This window comes from Hyaena hyaena, unplaced genomic scaffold (assembly GCF_003009895.1).
Source record: "Hyaena hyaena isolate Hyena2069 unplaced genomic scaffold, ASM300989v1 scaffold_783, whole genome shotgun sequence".
Lineage (NCBI taxonomy): Eukaryota > Metazoa > Chordata > Mammalia > Carnivora > Hyaenidae > Hyaena > Hyaena hyaena.
Genome location: NW_024081416.1, coordinates 295,508 through 313,370, shown reverse-complemented (window position 1 = coordinate 313,370; position 17,863 = coordinate 295,508). Strand labels below are relative to the sequence as shown.

General features: G+C 45.3%; 1 pseudogene; it reads left to right on the top strand.

Annotated features, from left to right (window-relative positions):
- Positions 1-2,076: 2,076 nt before the first annotated feature.
- Positions 2,077-2,304, top strand: LOC120221494 (annotated as a pseudogene).
- The last annotated feature ends 15,559 nt before the right edge of the window (positions 2,305-17,863 follow it).

Here is a 17,863-nt window from a genome sequence, read left to right as displayed (position 1 = left end):
CAGCACGGAGCCCGACGCGGGGCTCGGCTCGAACCCACGAACTGCGAGGTCATGACCTGAGCCGAAGTCGGATGCTTAACCGACTGAGCCACCCAGGCGCCCCGCGCCCCAACTTTTTAAACTGAAAATCATTGTACAGATTAGCTATTGATGTGGAAAACAAATGCAGAGGGAAATGGCAGAATTAAATTTCCTCATAACCTGCGGCCCATTGACCACTACTTGAGGCAGGCAGAGTAAAAAGTTTCTTCAGGACTCCCTACTCTCTTAATGCTAATACTATGCTAGAGCGAAAACCTTAGCTTGACAATAGCTAGGCCTCCAATAATCTGTCATCTTTAGCATATGAAAATCCTTTTGGGAACTCCCTCTTGACTTTACCTCCCCCAAATCCATAGTATAAAAGCAGTCACTCTTCACACCCCAGTGCAGTTCTTCCTGCCCTGAGCTTTAATAAAATCACTTTTTCGCACCAAAGCCGTCTAAGAATTCTTTCTTGTCAGTCGATTCCAGTCCCCATCATCACCCCAAAACTTCATCAGTTATCACTACAGGGGATCCTATTAATTTCTATACTTGCTAGGGCTTAACATTTTAACCCTAAACACACTTGTGTTGAAATGATGTGGGTCATCCCTTGAGTTGGCTCTCATCCATTCCTTTACTGTATATATTACTGTAAGACGTCGGGAAGTTATTTTGACTTTCTGTAAATTATCCTATCTGTAAAATATAGAAGCAGACTACCTCATCTCTGAATACACTTCCAGCTCAGGAAGTCTAGTTCTATTTGCGAATGCTTTGGATTCCTTCTAGGTGCAAAGCACTGACTGCATTCTCCACTGAAGAAGTCATTACCGTAACATTACTATGGGTCACTGGAAACACGAAGGTAGATTAGGCAAAAAAAGAGAAGCTAGGTTTAAAACACTATGTTCACGCTTCTCTTTGTATGTGGGTTTTTAAAAGCGGGAACTAGGGAAATAGACACCCTATTTCCCTGACATTCCCTATATTTGTAAATACGGAGACTATCTCTGGAAGTATACACAAAACCTCTGTAATATTTGTTGTCTTTCTGTAGGAGACTGGCTGCCTGGGAGACAGAGTGGGAGTGAAACATTTTACTGTATGTCCTTTGGTGTTTTTTATTTATTTATTTTTTTAAATATTTTTATTTATTTCTAGGAGAGAGACAGAGAGAGACAGCTGAGCAGGGGAGGGTCAGAGAGAGAGGGAGTCACAGACTGAAACAGGCTCCAGGCTCTGAGCTGGCAATCAGCACAGAGCCTGACGCGGGGCTCGAACCCACGAACCGCGAGATCATGGCCTAAGCGAAAGTCGGACGCTTAACCGACTAAGCCACCCAGGCGCCCCCTTTGGTGTTTTTTAAATTAAGCACCAAATAAATGTAGTGCTTCTTTAAAAGCACCATGCTGGGGTGACTGGGTGGCTCAGTCGGTTAAGCATCTGACTTCGGCTCAGGTCATGATCTCACCATTGGTGGGTTTGAGCCCTGCGTCAAGCTCTGAGCTGGCTGTCAGCACAGCCTGTTTCAGATTCTGTGTCTCCCTCTCTCTCTAACCGCCCCCCACCCTTGCTCACATTGTCTCTCTCTCTCTCTCACAGAAATAAATTTTAAAAATTTAAAAATAAAGAAATAAATAAAAGCCCTGTACTTAGGGATGCCTGGCTGGCTCTGTCAGAAGAACATGCAACTCATGATCTTTGGGTTTTGAGTTCCAGCCACATGCTGGGTGTGTGGCGATTACTTAAAATTATAATCTTTAACAAAAAATTAAAATACCTTACTTAAAAAATATTTTGGAATTTTTCTTATTAAAAATTTTTTAATAGTTTATTTATTTTTGAGACAGAACATGAGCGGGGGAGGGGCAGAGAGAGAGGGAGACACAGAATCTGAAACAGGCTCCAGGCTCTGAGCTGCCAGCACAGAAGCCGACGTGGGGCTTGAACCCACAAACCGTAAGATCATGACCTGAGCTGAAGTTGGATACTTAGCTGACTGAGCCACCCAGGTGCCCCTGGAATCTTTGAGCTCACTGAGTAGTCACCATGAGCAAAGCTCACACTCTGGAGTTGAAAATATTTATGGACAATAAATTATTTAAATTAGATGGTGGCAGATATGTCCAAGGAATACTCTAGGGGTTTGAGCTCTTTATGAATCTTGTAAGAGATGAATGTGTGGAGATGGCAACTAGTAGGCAACAGAACAATACTTGAATGGTGGTAATTTGAGGAAATAGTATCATCATGTTAGAAGCCTTGAAACAAGTATAAACAGTGGATGTGTTCACGAGAAGAAATGAACTGCTTCTACAAGACCCATCTCTCCATAGAACCTGTTTTACTACAATATAAAAATCAGGTCGTGTGCATTTTCATATTGAACTTTTTTGTGAAATAAGCTTTTGTAATAGTCAAAAATATATTTTGGGGGGGTGTCTGGCTGGCTCAGTCAATGGAGCATATGATTCTTGATCCCAGGGTCCTAAACTCAAACCCACATTGGATGGAAAGATGACTTAAAATCTCGGGCACCTGGTGGCTCATTTGGTTGAGCGTCAGACTCTTCATTTTAGCTCAGGTCATGATGAGAGACCATAAGGCAAGCTGAGGGCCAAGCACAAGCTAGCACACTACCCGCCCCCCCTGCCCCGTGGTGGGATCTGTGTGATATTCCTCAGGCGCTCCTGCTGCCCAAGAACAAAGGAAAGGAAAGAAAACAAATGGCTAACTGTAGAGATCACACTCACTGAGTCTCCATCAGTTCACAAATATCTTAGTAAATTACAAGCAAAAGGCAATCCCATCAATGGCCTAAAATCCTGGAACTCCCTGTCTTAATATTAATGCTATGCTAGAAGAAAAAACAGCCTTAGCTTGACAATAGCTAGGCCTCCAATAATCTGTGATCTTTAGCATATGAAAATCCTTTTAGGAACTCCCTCTTGACTTTATCTCTTCCTCTCCCACCAATTCCATAAAACAGTCCCCACCCCCACACTTAGAGTACAGTTCTTTCTGCCCAAGGGTTCTGTCCTCAAGCTTTAATAAAATCACGTTTTTGCACCAAAGACAGTCTTCAAGAATTCTTTCTTGGCTGTCAGATCCAACCCCCCCCATCACCCCAAAACCTCATCAATGATTCCACTGTTCGTGAGTTCAGTTTGTGAGTTCGAGCCCCACAACGGGCTCTGAGTTGCTGGAGTTTTTAAGGCTGTTTTTAACTAAAAAAAAAAAATCACATGCTCTACTGACTGAGCCAGCTAGGGTCCCTTTGCTTTTTTCTTTTCTTTTTTTTTTTTTAATGTTTTATTTTATATTTTAGAGAGGGAGAGTGAGCAGGGGAGGGGCAGAGAGCCAGAGACAGAATCCGAAGCAGGCTCTAGGCTCTGAGCTGTCAGCACAGAGCTCAACACAGGGCTCAAACCCCTGAACTGTGAGATTGTGACCTGAGGCTAGGTCGGAGGCTTAACTGACTAAGCCACCCAAGCACCCCTGCTTTTTGCTTTTAAAAATTAATATATCCCGGACAATTTTTCCAAATCAAAACATGGATTTAATGGCCTCGTAAAATTCTTCTTTTCCTCTGTAAAGAACTTTAGCTCTTCCCTGATCCTGTCCCCACCTAGTTGATTTCCAGAGCAAAGGACCTTCCACCTGTCAAAATCCACTCTGCCTAGAAGGCAACTGATGCTACAAATAGCCAGTTTTGTTGGGGGCGGGGGGGGGGGGGACTAAACTTACCATTAATAAGACTCAAATAATTAGGCCTTAGATCCATGTAAACAATAAAAGACTCACAATGCTGCAGAAAGTTCCTCCATCAATGAAGAAACAACCCAATGTCCAATGATCCCGAGTGTGTTTGGAGTTGTGTCCATGAAGGGATCCTTACCTTAGGCAAGATGATGACTTAAAGAAAGGACTTGAGCGAGGGGTGCCCGGCCAGCTTAGCTGGAAGAGCATGAGACTCTTGATCTCTGGGTTGTGAGTCTGAGTCCCATGTTGGGTGTAGGGATTACTTTAAAAAAGGAGGGGAGACTAGGGTGAAGACTAGGAAGGCATGCTTGTGAAATCACAGAAATCATAAGACTGAGACTCCTGACTAATAGACTGGATTAACAGGTGGCATTGAATAGGTTCTTGCTGAGATGAAGGAATGAACTAAATATGATCAGGTTTTGGAATGGTGGTGGGGTTCGGAGCCCACAGCCAAGAAATAATTCATTAAAGCCCGGGGACAGGACCTTGGGCAGGAAGATCAGCTCTGGGGGGTGTGAAGAATGGCTGGTTATATACCATGAACTTGAAGGAGATAAAGTCAAAAGGGAAGTTTCCAAAAGGATTTTCAAGTGCTAAAGAAAGATCGTGGAGGCCTAGCTTTTGTCAAGCTACGGTTGTTTTTCCCTCTAGCAAAGTATTAACATGAAGACAGTAGAGAGTTCCTGGAGAAACACTCTGTATTTGCCTCAAGTATTTGTAAATGGGCTGCAGGTTATAAGGAAATATAATTTTACCTGCCATTTTCTTCTGCCTTTGTTCCCCACATCCCTGTGGAGGGGAGGGGGAGGTGCGGGGTCGGGAAGCTGAGTCTGTAGGTTTCTGGAGATTAGGTTATCGATAAGATTGCCTTTTTCTTATAATTTACTAAGATATTTGTAAACTGATGGAGACGCTACCCGTTTAACCATTTGTTTTCTGTCCATTCCTTTCCCTTGGGTAGCCAGGAGAGCCTGATGAATGTCACACGTGTCCTCGACAGTGTGTGTGGGGGTAATGCTAGCTTGTGCTTGGCCCTCACCTTGCCTTATGGTCACTCATCATATATAACAATAAGATATTTAATAATGATAAATGTGCTTATTTATATGCCTATCTAGAAAGTATTTAAAGCAAACAGGCTTTATCTAGAAAGTATTTAAAGCATACAGGGATAGGGGCACCCGGCTGGCTCAGTCCTTAGAAAATGCAACTCTTGATCTTGGGGTCCTTGAGTTTGAACCCCACATTAGGGATAGAGTTTAAAAAAAAAAAAAAAAGCAGGGGCATGTGGGTGGCTCAGTTGGTTAAGTGTCGTACTCTTGATTTCCATTCAGGTCATAATCCCAGGGAATGAAATTGAGCCCCATGTAGGCTCTGTGCTGAACATGGAGCCTACTAAGATTCTTAAGCCCCACCCCGCTCCTCTCTCTCTACAATAATAATAATAAATATAATGATAATAACAATAGTAAAAAGCAAACAGGGATAAATATGAATTCCTGAAATTAATTAAAAAATTGTTTAACTTTTATTTATTTATTAGCGGGGGGGGGGGGGAGTGGAGACACAGAGAGGGAGAGAGAGAATCCCAAGCAGGCTCTGTACTGTCAGTGCAGATCTCACAAATCAACCTACCTCACAAACCATGAGACCATGACCCAAGCCAAAATCAAGAGTCAGACACTTAACCAACTGAGCCACCCCCTGAAGTTAATTTTTAAAAAGTTGTGAAGTTGATAGGCAATGATTTCTTAAATAGATATAAAATCATAATGGAATGATAGAATTGACTTCATTAAAATTAAGAATTGTCCATTAAAAAACCATTAAGGGTAAAAAACAAGCCATAGACTAGGAGAAAATATTTGTAATGCATATATCTGACAAAAGACAAATGCGTCTAGGGGCGCCTGGGTGGCTTAGTCGGTTAAGCATCCGACTTTTGCTTAGGTCATGATCTCGCGGTTCGTGGGTTCGAGCCCCGCGTCAGGCTCTGTGCTGACTGCCAGCTCAGAGCCTGGAGCCTTCTTCAGATTCTGTGTCTCCCTCTCTCTGACCCTCCCCTGCTCATGCTGTCTCTCTCTCCCTCTCTCTCCTAGAAATAAATAAAACATTTAAAAAAAAAAAAAAGACAAATGCATCTATCAGAAAATAAATGTATATCTAGCATCAGACAGATATAGATACGTAAAAGACAACTCATTTGATAAAATTGACAAAAGACTTGAGGTGGCATTTCACAGAAGATGATATCCACATGGTTAATAAACATGAAAAGGCTGCCAACATTATCAATTATTAGGGCAATTAAAACTATAATGAGATACTGGAAATTCTAGAGCAATTAAAAAGAAAGTGAAATAAAAGGCATCCATATTGGAAAAGAAGTTATATTTATTCATAGGTGACATGATCCTATATACAGAAAACTGCAAAGAATCTGCAAGAAAGCTCCTAGAGCTAGTCAGAGGATTCAGCAAAGTTTTAGGGTACAAGATCAACACACAAAACCCTGCTGTGTTTCTGTAACCAGCAATGAACAATATGAAAAGGAGATTAAGAAGGCAATTCTGGGGGGCGCCTGGGTGGCTTAGTCGGTTAAGCGTCCGACTTTCGCTTTGGTCATGATCTCGCGGTTCGTGGGTTCGAGCCCCGCGTCGGGCTCTGTGCTGACTGCCAGCTCAGAGCCTGGAGCCTGTTTCAGTCTGTGACTCCCTCTCTCTCTGACCCTCCCCTGCTCACGCTGTCTCTCTCTCTCTCCTAGAAATAAATAAAAAAACATTAAAAAAAAAAAAAGAAGGCAATTCTGGAATTTCTGAGTTGGTGCACATGCGGAGATTTGGGAGAGTGACTGGTCTGAAGAGGGCAGGGAAGCTGCATGCCCTTTCCCCATACCTAGCCCTATGTAACTCTTCCATCTGATTGTTCCTAAATTACATCCTTTTATAATCAACCAGTGATCTAGGGTAGTCCAAAATAGCAGTTTAGGAGGATCCTGAACTCACCTCCTATGGACACAATGAATCTACAACTACATATGGAACAATTCCCTCTGAAAAAGACATGAAAATTAGCTGAACAGCTCCTTCACAACAAACAATAAAAGGACCACATGAAAGCAGTTAGAAAGACCCCTAGGAAAGACAAACTAATGGCTGCAATTGGGTCTATAAACAGATCTTACTTGCAAGACAGGACCGTGAACAAACCAAGAGCAAGGAACCTCTTTTCTTCACCTTTTTATAGTTAGGTACAATGCTGTGCCTAATTAAAAGTAAAAGCAAAAGATGAATGAATGAATAAAATATAATAAAAATAAGTAGCTGTGGAATTCAAATGAGGGAACAAATGGTGATTCCATTTATAATATCACATAGGGATTCCTGAGTGGCTCAGTCAGTTAAGTGTCTGATTTCAGCTCAGGTCATGATCTCACAGTTTGTGGGTTTGAGCCCTGCATTGGGCTCTGTGCTGACAGCTAGCTCAGAGCCTGAAGCCTGTTTCAGATTCTGTGTCTCCCTCTCTCTCTGTCCCTCCCCTGCTCATGCTTCTCTCTCTCTCTCTCTCAGAAATTTAAAAAAAAAAAATTAAAAAATTATAATATCATCTAAAAGAATAAAATACCTAGGAATAAATTAAAATGAGGTGAAAGTCCTATACACTGAAAACTACAAATTATTGCTGAGAGGAATTAAAGAAGACTGAACAAATGAAAGGCATCCCATGTTCATGGACAGGAAGACTTAATATAATTAAGATGCAAGTAAAATGAAAAGTGAGCAGTCCACAGATTTGATACAATCCAATCAAAATTCCAATACCCTTGGGCTCCTGGCTGGCTCAGTGGGAAGAGCATAGGACTCTTGATCCCAGGGTGGTGAGTTCTAGCCCCATGTTAGGGGTAGAGATTACTAAAAATAAATAAATACTTTCAGGCTTCCCTCCAGCAGGCAGCAGCACTCTGTCTCACTTTTTCTTATTTCCCCCACTTTCCCCTTCCTTTGTTTCCTTCCCCCCACCTTCACTGTTTCCCCTTGGAGGTGATTCCCTGGGCAGAGGTGAGTGCCTCTCACCCCTACCTCCCAGTCACCCCTCCCTGCAGCCTCAGGTCAGGGGCCTCATGGAGCTAATTTGCTGACTCACCCATCCACCATACCCCTGCATCCAGCTGGATTGCCAAGCACACACCTTCAGCCTGGATCCCCTCTTCTCCCTCTAAAGTCAGTCCAGTCCCCTTCCTGCATGGTGTGCTGAAGACAGTGGGGTGCTAAAGGCCCTGGACCACCCCAGGTCACCGCTGTGAGGCCAATATTTGGGCAGCAGAGGGTGAGGGGGAGTGGGGAGGAGGAAGAGGAAGGAGGGGAAGGCAGAAGGGGTAACTCCATCAAGCTGGGAGGCAGGCAGAATCAAAGGATATCATGAAGTTTCCAGGGCTATTCGGAAACCAGAGATTGTCAAAAGGAAGAAAAAAAGAAAGGCAGAGATTGTCACTCTTGCTGGAAAAGGCAATTTCTAGGGAAGCCCAAGCGTAGGAGGTGAGCGTGCTGAAGAAAATGCCTATGATTCAGAATAATTCTCTTCTTTTCTTCCTTTATTTTTTAAAGTTTATTTATTTATCTTGAGAAAGAGAGAGCGCAGAGGAGGGCAGAGAAAAAAAAGACAGAGAGAGAATCCCAAGCGAGCGCCAAGCCTCCAACGCAGAGTCTGACGCAGGGCTGGAACCCACAAACTTGTGAGATCGTGACCTGAGCCCAAATCAAGAGTCAGAAGCTCAACTGACTGAGCCCCCGAGGTGGCTGGATGCCTGGCAGTCCTTATCAAGCAAGTCCTTCACTGTGTGATCAGCTTCTACAATTCAAGGGGCGCATGCTTGCTCTGGCCATGGTTAGTTTGGAAATGGAAACACTCATTCTTGACTGACTTCCTCTTACACCTGAACTGCTTCAGAAATTACTGATGGATGGCTCCCAGTTGATCCACTGTTGGGAGATTGTGACACACCACCTTTCCACTTTCTACTCTGCAGTCTTCCCTGTTTCCTGGCTTCCTTAAAATCCCTTTATGTCTAGCATGCCCTCGAGCACACCCTGGTGACCTGGGACAAAGGAGTATTTGGGGTACATCCCGGTCTGTCCTGGGCCCAGGTTTAGATTTCTCCAAGGACAACAACAAACCAGAAGTGTCAGCCAGAGTCTCCCATCAGCTCCCAGCTGTCAGGGGCACAAGCAAACCTCTACTAAATGCACAATAAAGGAAATGGAAGGGGTGACTTTTTTTTTTTTTTTTTTAAAGAGCGATAGAGAGCAGGGCACTGGGTGGCTCATTTGGTTGAGCATCCAACTTTGGGTCACTTTGGATCCTCTGTCCCCCCTCACCCTGCCCTTTGCCCACTTGCACACAAGCTCTCTCTCTCTCTCAAAAATAAATAAACACTAAAAAAAAGCTGAAGTCGGACACTCAACTGACCAAGCCACCCAGGCACCCCAATAAATTAACATTTTAAAATAATTTAAAGAGGGGCGCCTGGGTGGCTTAGTCGGTTAAGCGTCCGACTTTCGCTTAGGTCATGATCTCGCGGTTTGTGGGTTCGAGCCCCGCGTCGGGCTCTGTGCTGACTGCCAGCTCAGAGCCTGGAGCCTGCTTCAGTCTGTGACTCCCTCTCTCTCTGACCCTCCGCTGCTCACGCTGTTTCTCTCTCCTAGAAATAAATAAAAATATAAAAAAAAATAAAATAAAATAAAATAAAATAATTTAAAGAAAGGGAAGACTTGCAGGAAACTTAAATGCACATCACTAAGTGAAAGATGCCATCTAAAAAGGCTCCACACTGGATGATTCCAACTTTATGACATTCTGGAAAAGGCAAAACTGGAGAGAATGAAAAGATCAGTGATTGCAAGGGGTTGGGAGACAGGGTAGAGGTAGGAATAGGCAAAACAGAGAGGATTTTTAAAGCAGTAAAGACTGTATGACATTATCATGATAGAGACATGTCATTATACATTTGTCCAAACCCATAGAAGACACAATGGCAAGATGAGCAGTATTGTAAACTATGGACTTTGTGTGGTTGTGATGTCAGTGTAGGCTTGTCAACTGTAATAAATGTACCGCTCTGATGGAGGGTGTTGATAATGGGGGGTTCCATGTAAACGTGGGGGCAGAGGGTATGTGGAAATCTCTGTACCTTCCCCTTCCTCTCACTTTTGCTAGGAGCCTTAAATTGCTCTAAAAAAGTATTGTTCTTTTTTTTTTTTTAAGGTTATTTATTTATTTTGAGAGAGCTAGAGAGAGCATGAGTAGGGGAGGGGCAGAAAGCGAGAGAGAGAGACAGAGAGACAGAGACAGAGACAGAGACAGAGAGAATCCTAAGTAGGCCTGGTGCTGACAGCACAGAGCCCTACATGGGCCTCGATCTCACAACTGTGAGATCATGACCCGAGCTCGAATCAAAAGTTGGACGCTCAACCGACTGAACCCCCTAGGCACCCCATTCTTTTAAAAAAATTTAAGACTTTAAAAAAAAAAATAAAAAAAAATTAAAAAAAATTTAAGACTTTTTTTTTAAGGGGAGCCTGGGTGGCTCAGTCAGTTAAGCATCTGACTCTTGATTTTGACTCAGGTCACAATCCCAGGGTTGAGAGACTGAGGCCCATGTTGGGCTCTGAGTTGAATATGGAACTTCCTTGGGATTTTCTCTCTCCCTCTCCCTCTGTTCCTTCCCTGAAAGTGCACATGTGCTCTCTCTCTTTCTCTCTCTCTTAAAATAAACTTAAAATGAATAAATTTAAAAAGGACAAATGAAACTAAACTGTGACACCACTTTTCATCTGTCAAGTTGACAAAATTCCCAAAGTTTGAAAACAGTTGCCAAAGTTCTAGGGAATTAGTGACACTCATGCATTCCTGGTGGGTGTGCAAGATGGTAACTCTCCTGTGGGGGCAAGTGGACTGCATATAGAAACTATAACGCATGTACCCTTTGGCTCAGCAACCCCACTTGCAGGGGTCTATCTTTAGGTATACCACCTAGACTGTGATATAGATCTGAGATTACACATTAGGTATGAGATTAACACGCTAACACTGTATGTAATAGCAAAAAATTGAAAACACATAAGTATCTATCAATTCAGTTAATAGATTATGATATACCCATACAGTTAATATTATACAGTTACAGAAAGAATATGGAGGCTCTTTCCAAACTGATATGGAAATAATTCCAAGATATATTATTAAGTGAGCTAAACAAGTGCTACCTTTTGTGTAAGAAAGGGGAAAATGTAGGGGTGCCTGACTGCTCAGTCAGTAGAGCATATGACTCTTGATCTTGTGGCTGTGGGTTTGAGCCACACATTGAGTATAGAGATTTTTCTTTTTTTATTACAAAATTTTTTAATGTTTATTTATTTTTGAGAGAGAGTGTGTGCAAGCAGGGGAAGGGCAGAGAAAGAAGGACACACAGAATCTGAAGCAGGCTCCAGGCTCTGACCTCTCAGCACAGAGCCCAGTGTGGGGCTTGAACCTATGAACCATGAAATCATGACCTGAGCTGAAGTCAGATGCTTAATCGACTGAGCCACCCAGGCGCCCCTGGGTATAGAGATTTCTTTTTTTTTCTTTCTTTTTTTTTTTTTTTTTTTACAAATAGTTTATTGTCAAATTAGTTTCCATATAGAGATTTCTTAAAAATAAAATCTTAAGATCTGAGCTGCAATCAAGAGTCTGATGCTTAAGTGACAGCCACTTAGGTGTCCCTATTTTGTTTTTATTATTATTTTTTCTGCCCTAGAGAAAGAGATACTTATTCTGCTCTGTAAACACCTAAACTGGTTTATTTTATTTATTCTTTTAAGTTTATTTTTATTTATTTTTGAGGGAGGAGGCAGAGAGGGAGAGAGAGAATCCCAAGCAGGCTCTGCACTATGAGTGCAAAGCCCAATATGGGACTTGATCTCGGGAACCATGAGATCACGACCTGAACTTAAATCAAGAGTCAGACGCTTAACTGACTGAGACACCCAGATGCACCTAATTTAAAAGTTTTTAAGTAATTTCTATGCCCAATGTGGGACTCAAGCTTATAACTCTGAGATCCAGAGTCACATGATTTACCGACTGAGTTAGCTGGGCATCCCAAGACCACCTTTTTTCTACTCTGACCCCTCTGCAAACTTCCCTTTCTGTTGTCTAGTCCTGCAGCAGCCACAGGAATTTTGGTGCTCTAGCTAGGGTCATGTTCAGTTGCAAGTGCATTTCATTTGAGGTCAGTGGGATGTATTTATGCAGCTCACTGCCAACCATCCCGCTGCCAGAACAGCTTACAGGAATACGCTCATGTTGGCTACGCAGACACATCCAGCGTTATGACAGGCACTGGGTCAGAGACTGTGAACACATCCAAAATTCTGAGCCCTGGAAGCATGTAGTTGGTAGAGAAATAAGGTTTGAAATACACAGAGCCCAAAACTAGTTTACAGAAAATCCTTCCAACCATCAGGTTTGTGGAATTGCAAAGGGAGGATTTGACTTTCAGTGAAGCCCTCTCCTGTCAGGATATCCTCAGTTATGTGACATATGTAATCATGCAATTGTTTTTTGATGAAAATTGTGCAAAATATAATTTATTAATTAAAACTCCTAGTGTAGGGCATAAACCTATATCAGTGCTACAAATAGCAAGTTTGTGTTTGAAGTTGCGTGCTTTATACATCCCACTTATTGGTAACAACAACAAAAAAATTCACTTAAGTTTGCTATAGGAAAGACAATTATTTTTCTATTCCTTCCAAAGAAAATGATATTGCAAACTCATTGTCATATGAAAAGGTAATCAAAGAATATGCAATAAGGAAAGCAGGAAGTAACACAGACAAGTTAATTCATAAAGATACTATTATTCATAAGGCTCTGATATATTTGGATCTTTGCCAGTTTTTTGACATTTGTAATTTGTTGTCATTTATTTTCACATTCTATTTATTTCATACTTAATTTTGTATTTTTAATTTTTTAGAAGTAATCTCTACCCCCCAACGTGAGGTAATGCATATCAAACTCATGACCCCAAGATCAAGAATTGCACACTCCTCTGACTGAGCCAGCCAGGTGCCCCCATATTCTTAAGGCCAAGCTCATTTTGAACTTCAGTCCCCTCAAAACCTGGACCCACCCTAGGTGGAAGCCAGCTGGAGAGGGATGTTGAGGAGGTAGTAACTCTGTCCAGTTGTGTTTTTATTTTTTATTTTTATTTTTAGAGAGAGAGTGAGTGTGTAATCAGGGGAGGGGGCAGAGGGAGAGAGAGAAAGAGAGAGAGAAAGAGAGAAAGAAAGAGAGAACCCCAAGCAGACTCCACACTCATCTTGAAGCATGACTTGGGACTTGATCCCATGACTCTGGGATCATGGCCTGAGCTGAAACCAAGAGTTAGACATTCATGGGCACCTGGGTGGCTCAGTTGGTTACACATCTGACTTCAGCTCAGGTCATGATCTCATGGTTTGTGGGCTTGAGCCCTACATTGGGCTCTGTGTTGACAGCTCAGATCCTGGAGCCTGTTTCAGATTCTGTCTCCTCTCTCTGCTCCTCCCTCACTTGCACTCTGTCTCTCTCTCCAAAAATAAACATTAAAAAAAAGAGTTGGACATTTCAGCTGACTGAGCCATCCAGTGGTGTTTTTAAGTAGAAATACTGTGCTTTGTGTGACATAACCCTCTTCTCCATTTCCTATATGAAATTTTTAGTAAAATGGGTATTTTTCACTTTAAAACTTTACACAAAACAGAGTGAGAGAGATTTGGGCTAACAGCAGCAATGTGTGAAAGACTGCAGGTGGGAGGGGTTGTGTGTGTGGCCAGTTACCTGCCTTCTGCGCTCAGGGACTGCACCTGAATGGTGCTGCTCCAGACGGAGAGACAGGTTGTCAAAGGGACATTGACAAATTAGGGTGAACCCATAGAAGCTCATCCAGAATGTTAGAGTCAGATCTTGGAGAAGTCTCTAAAGAAAACTAGTGGAGTTATGTTGCTGAGACTCCAGCATGGGTGGGTGGGCCGCTGTTGTGCGAGGACCCCTGGAAGAGGTGAGAGGCAGACCGCCTTTTCGATAAATGTAAGAGAGTTTATATTAAATTCCTCTATCAAACAACTTAAAATTCACATTGAAATGATATTCATCAAAATGATGACTCCTTCAGTGGCAGAATGTTAGGTGATTTTTGTTGTTGTTGTTATTTATTTATTTTGAGAGACAGAGAGACCTGGTGGAGGAGGGGCAGAGCGCGAGAGAGAATTCGAAGCAGGTTCTATGCCGCCAACACAGAGCCTGAGGCGGGGCTCAACCTCACAAACCGTGATATCATGACCTGAGCTGCGATCAAGAGTCCAATGCTTAACTGACTGCGCCACCCAGGCATGTCTTAGTGATTTTAATTTCTTCTCTGTACTTCTTTGTGTAAATGTGTGTCACTTCTAGTAAACAAGCTTTTCTTAAGTCTCTATTAGATATACCCCATCTCCAAAGTCCCAGTTCAGTTACCTGAAAACTTCCACCATTGCTGCTTCTCTCAGCTACCACACAGGTGGATTTAGTTCATCCTGAACCTCACAATTTGTATAAATAAAAACTCAGCTCTGAGCTTAGGAAAGCAGAGGACTCCCCAGTCCCACAAGATGTGCCTTCCTGATATGGCAGTTGAAGGGCCAAACCCTTTGTCCATTAAAAAAAAAAAAAGTTTCCTTCAAAAGAAATTCTGACAATTGAAATATCTCCATATTCTTATTTCAGTAAGATTATTCTGACAGTTGTGCAAAAATAGAATGGTCTTAGTTCCAAGTCCCTGAAAGTTTTATAATAGAACATGAAAGAAAACCCAGATATTGTAAGGATGTTGGCCCAAGATCGGAGGTTGGACCACATAGCCTTTACTTTTTCTTCTAACCCTCACATTTGTAGATCTCAGTAGGACCTCTCATCAAGGGGCCTAATTATGTCCTGCATTTCACTTCCAAATCCTCTCCGGACACCACAGACCCCTTACATCCTAGCACTATGGTTCACACGATGTAGACTCCGCATAACACTAGCAAACACTTAACTGGTTTCTATCGCCTGCCAGTCAGTGTTCTAAGCATGTAACGGGAGGAATTGACTCGTAATCCTCAAAGCAGCCCACGTGAGGTGGGTCTTCTAATCTTTCCATGTTGAGGATCTTGCCTGAGGTCCCATGGATTACGAGGGGCAGAGCTGGGATTTGAACCCAGGCAGGCTGTCTCTAGAGGGAGCCTCTCAACCAACATCACGCGGCATCTCACTTGATAGAGGTTTGAAGTTGCTCCAGTTCTGAATCCTGAGATCTATGTGGCCTTTTGGCTTGGTTCTGGCTGGCTGGGACAGGGAGGCGGACCTGTGGTTGGACACATCAGCAGCAGGGAGTGCCACATACAGTCCATGTTTGAAAGCCAAACGCAGGGGCGCCTCTGTGGCTCAATGGGGTGAGCGTCCGACTTCAGCTCAGATGGTGATCTCAGGGTTCATGAGATCACGCCCTGAGTCGGGCTCTGTGCTGACAGTGCAGAGGCTGTTTCAGAGCCTCTGTCCCTTGCTCTCTACTCCTCCCCTCCCAAAAATAAATAAACATTAAAAAAAAAAAACACCCACTAGGGGCGCCTGGGTGGCTTAGTTGGTTGAGCGTCCGACTTTCGCTTAGGTCATGATCTCACAGTTCGTGGGTTCGAGCCCCGCGTCGGGCTCTGTGCTGACTGCCAGCTCAGAGCCTGGAGCCTGTTTCAGTCTGTGACTCCCTCTCTCTCTGACCCTCCCCTGCTCACGCTCTCTCTCTCTCTCTCTCCTAGAAATAAATACAAATATTAAAAAAAAAACCCACAAAACCCTAAAAAAAAAAAAAAAAGTCAAAGGCAGAGAGTAATAGTGGGATAGTTGCATCAAACCCAGAATGGGAGTCAGAGTGATTGACAGGAACTCAGGAATTTTTGCTGTGGGAAGGTGTTTTTATTTTTATTTTTTACAAATAGTTTATTGTCAAATTAGTTTCCACATAACACCCAGTGCTCATCCCCACAAGTGCCCTCCTCCATGCCCATCCCCCTCCCCCCCACATCCATCGGTCCTCAGTTTTTGGTCGGAAGGTGTTTAAAAAAAAATTTTTTTTTTGAGAGTGTGCTTGAGTGCACACACGAGCGGGGGGAGGGTCAGAGAGAGAGAGAGAGAGAGAGAGAGAGAGAGAGACTCTCAAGCAGCCTCCACGCTTGCCGAGCTTGACCCAGGGCTGGATCCCAAGTCCCTCGGATCTTGACCTGAGACAAAATCAGGAGTCCCACAATCAACCGATTGAGCCACCCAGGGCCCCTGGGAAGTCTTAAAGGGCAACCAGCCCACCCACTCCTTGGTGCAACGTGCTGTCGTGACAGGGAACTGGGTGGTGGGGCTTCTTCCTGCCTGGGCCATCTGACTAAACCCTGGGTTTGCACTACGAGTCAAGCGGGTTCCTGACTCCACCTCCCCGCTTCCGTAGCCTCATTCTCCCCCTCCTGGCCCCTGCCTTGCGCAACACCGGATTCATCAGCATCCCAACCCTCCGTTCTCGCTGGCAAACACCTCGCGTGGAATCTTGCTTTTGTTCCAACTCAAATGAGATTAAACCTCCGTGGACAGAATTAGGTATTTTTTATGGTTATTTTTATATTCTTACAACTCCTACATTTACTTAAATAATGACTTAAAAAAAAAAGACTTTCAGGTTGCAAACCTGGCCTCCGCTGCTAATTAGACTCCAGAGATCTGTCCGGAAAGGTATAAATCGTGAAAAATAATTACTGCTGAAAGTATTGCTATGACAAATGCATTGACCAAACTCTGACACAGAAGAGAGGGGGTGGAGAGAAGCGTCTTTGCGGGCTCCGCTCGGGCTGGGGCTCCCTCCTGCCGCACAGCGGGCGGGCCCCCCACCCCCCACCCCTTCCCAGGCGTCACGTGGCCGCTGAGCTCACGCGCGTGCGAGCCTTTGTCACCCGCCTGGCGCCGCGGAGCCAACGGTGACGGCTGTTTTCTCCCTTAACGCACTCGGGGGAACGCCTGCAGCCCCCACCCCTGCGGGCCGGCTCCGCGGGGCAGCCCAGGAAACCGCCCCTCCTGCGGGCGGAGGTCCGGCGCCTTGAGGACCCTCCCCTCGGCAATGGCTTTCCCAGGTCTTCCGGCGGCAGGGCCTTCCTCCGCAAGGAAATCTCCTCGGTCGCAGGGAAAGTTCTCGAGCTGCAGGAGGCACCGGCGGTCTGGACCCCTCCCCACGCCCCCCCTCCCCCGGCTGCCGCAGCCCCCTCCCCTCGAGCGCCCGCGGTGGAGCCAGGCTGCCCCGGAAGGATCTGACCGGCCACTTCCTGCAATTGTGTCTCTGGACAGAGTCCTCGGGCGTCCAGCGTTCCCAGTCCCCCCTCCGGAGCCCGGGTCTCCCACGTCCCCGCCCCCACCCCTGCTCGCCGCCCGCGGCCTCCCCTCCGTCCCCTCCCGGCCCCGCCGCTGGGGTCGGGGTGGGGGGGAGCCGGGCGCGCGTGGCTACCGGCCGTGCGGGCGCGGGGCGCGGGGACGCCGAGAACGCGCCCGGACGCACGGCGGGCGGGGGGCGCGGAACCGCGAGAGGCGTCGCCGCCGCGGGGGGAGGACGAGGGCCTCGGGGCGCCGCCGCCTGAGCTCGGCCCGCCCGCCCTCCGGGTCCCGCGGGCGTGGGCTCCGGGAAGAGGCTCGGGGAGCCCGGGGGCGGGGCCTGTCTGCGCCTGATGGATGGCCCCGGAGAAATGTCTGGCACGTTCCTTCCCGGCGGGGGAGGGGAAGCTGCAGCCGCCTCTCCCCCGCATTCGTTCGCATTCCCGCCCGCCTGTCCGGAAGGGCTGGGGGTGGGCGGCTGGAGCAGGGCCAGGGAGACTCGTTTTGCACACTATCACTCACATTTGTCTACACTGGTGTGGGGGTGGAGGGGCAGGTGGACAGTCCCCAAATCTCAGTTGAGGTCGGAGAGGGTCCATCCCGGCGCCCAGGCCTCTCCCTCGAGCCCCCA